At 44.3% G+C, this 2592-nt stretch overlaps 1 pseudogene; it reads right to left on the bottom strand.

The window, feature by feature from the left end:
• Positions 1 to 252: 252 nt before the first annotated feature.
• On the bottom strand, positions 253 to 370 carry LOC126485263 (5S ribosomal RNA; annotated as a pseudogene).
• Between the last annotated feature and the right edge of the window lie 2222 nt (positions 371 to 2592).

The raw sequence follows: 2592 nt of genomic DNA, 5'->3' as shown, positions 1-2592 counted from the left end.
CTCAGATATACAGGGAGCCGTGCAACCACAATGGAGGGATATATGTTAAAGCACTCCGTCTTCAGGCCACAAGTGGCCTATCGGGACCATCCGACCGCCGTGTCATCCTCAGTTAATGATGCGGATAGGAGGGGCGTGTGGTCAGCACACCGCTCTCCCGGTCGTTACGATGGTTTTCTTTGACCGGAGCCGCTACTATTCGGTCGAGTACCTCCTCAATTGGCATCACGAGGCTGAGTGCATCCCGAAAAATGGCAACAGCACATGGCGGCCCGGATGGTCACCCATCCAAGTGCCGACCACGCCCGACAGCGCTTAACTTCGGTGAGCTGACGGGAACCGGTGTATCCACTGCGGCAAGGCCGTTGCCTGATATTTGTTAAGATGTCAGTTAAAAGTGCGATTCCTGCAGAGGTGTAGCAGCCTCTTCAGTAGTTGGCGGGATCAAAATCAGCCAAAATGGTCGTGCTGTCCTGGTACTGCGAACGGCTAAAAGCAGCGGATTGTAGCTCTACTGTATGGTTACATGATGATAGCTTCCTGCCGGCCGGGGTGACCGAGCGCTTCTAGGCACTACAGTCTGGAACCGCGCGACCGCTACGGTCCCAGGTTAGAATCCTGCCTCGGGCATGGATGTGTGTGATGTGCTTAGGTTAGTTAGGTTTAAGTAGTTCTAAGTTCTAGGGGACTGATGACCTCAGCTGTTAAGTCCCATAGTGCTCAGAGCCATTTGAACCATAGCTTCCTCTTGGGTAAAATATTCTGAATGGAAAATTGTCCCCCATTCGGATCTCCTGGTAGCGATTACTCAGGAGGTTGTCGACATCAGGAGAAACAAAACTGGGATACTACTCAGATACTACTCACCGCTGTGTGGAATGTTATATCCGTTATTTGGGTAGGCAGGTCAGAAAATTTAAAAAGGCAAGTGGATCGGTTGAAATCAGATATAGTGGGAATTAGTAAAATTCGGTTACCGGAGGAATAGGTGAGCTGAGTGTGAGGTTGTAAATACGAAAGAAAGCAGGAGTAATGCAGGAGTACATTTTATTATGAATAACAAAATAAGGATGTGAATAAACTGGTATTAACAGAATAACATAAGCATTATCATAGCGAAGATAAATAAGGAGTGTGTGATGAGGTAAAAGAAATTAATCAAATAGTTGAGGGAGACGGAACAGTAATTGTGACATTCTGTTGGAATCCGATAGTAAGAAACGGAAGAGGAGGAAAAGTAGTAGGTGGATGCAAACTGGGAGAAAGAAATAAAGGAGGAATCTGGCTGGTAGAATTTTGCGTAGAGCAGAAGAAGATGACACTTGGTTTAAGTGTCATGAAAGAAAGTTAAGCACATGGAAGAGACCTAGAGACACCGGGAAGGTTTCAAATTCATTATATATTGCTACGACGGAGATTTAGGAACCAAATTTTAAACTGTAAGACTTTTACAGAGGAGGATGTTGACTCTGACCACAATTTATTGATTATGAAATGTAGATTAAATTGAAGGAATTGCAAAAATCTAGGAAATTAATGAAATGGGTCTGGATAAAATGAAAGAAACAGAGGTTGATCGCAGTTTCAGAGGGAGCCTTAGGCAAGATTTGACTAGAACAGGAGGAAGAAACACAGTAGAAGACAAATGAGTTGCTTTGAAAGACGAAACACTGAAGGCAATAGAGAATCAAATAAGTTGAAAGACAAGACGTAGTAGAAATCCTTGGGTAACACAAAATATATTGAATTTAAGTGATGAAAGGAGGAAATACAAAAATATAACCAAAGAAGTAGGCAAAAGTGAATACAAACGTCTGAGGTATGATACTGACAATAAGTGCATAACGGCTGAGGAGGAGTGGGTAGAGGACAAATGTCAGTGAACGTTGTCGGCTGCTCGTACAGTATCCTTATCGATATGCTCTTTACCATTGGCTCTACGATGCCGTGCGAGCTCAGCTCCCTCTGGCCTGGTCTGGAGGGCCGGCTGGCTGTGTCCGCAGGGGCAGTGTGACAGTTAGTATGACGGTGGGAGCATCTGTGGAGTAGCCAAGCGAAAAGGAGGCATTTTGCCGCCATCCACCTGTCTCTGTGGTTTCGTAAACTGGAACGGACGCACAGGGGTCATGTGGGCTTATGTTCTGCTTGCCGTGCCGAGGAACCTCAGCAGTGGATTATTGAAAACCCGCCGAGCCGCCCTAGGCTGTTTTTACCACAATTTCTGGAAGCGCCGGTTTTGTTTATTGGTACTGAAGTCTGCGCCTCCATGGAATTTGCAGGCTGAAGTGTAGAAGCCAAAATGTGTGTGTTAAAAGACCCGTTAAATATTTTCATTAGATCTTTGTATATTGCTTGGAATTTTCGGGCTGAATTGTATGAGCCAGAATTTATTAAAAAAACATCGATTAAATATTTTACTTAGATCGTCATATATTGCATCTTACTGGAAAATTGATCAGTGAATTTTAACTGTCTCTGGTGCCTTTAATTTGGGTTAATGTTAAAGTCTCTACAAGGAAACTTGGTGTAAAGTTCGGTGGCAGCGCAGTATATACGTTTGTCTAAGTGCTTCTACATGCCTGTTATTAATTC

Source organism: Schistocerca serialis, chromosome 6 (assembly GCF_023864345.2).
Source record: "Schistocerca serialis cubense isolate TAMUIC-IGC-003099 chromosome 6, iqSchSeri2.2, whole genome shotgun sequence".
NCBI lineage: Eukaryota > Metazoa > Arthropoda > Insecta > Orthoptera > Acrididae > Schistocerca > Schistocerca serialis.
Note: the sequence above shows the minus strand (reverse complement) of the source record. Positions and strands in the feature narration are given on the sequence as shown.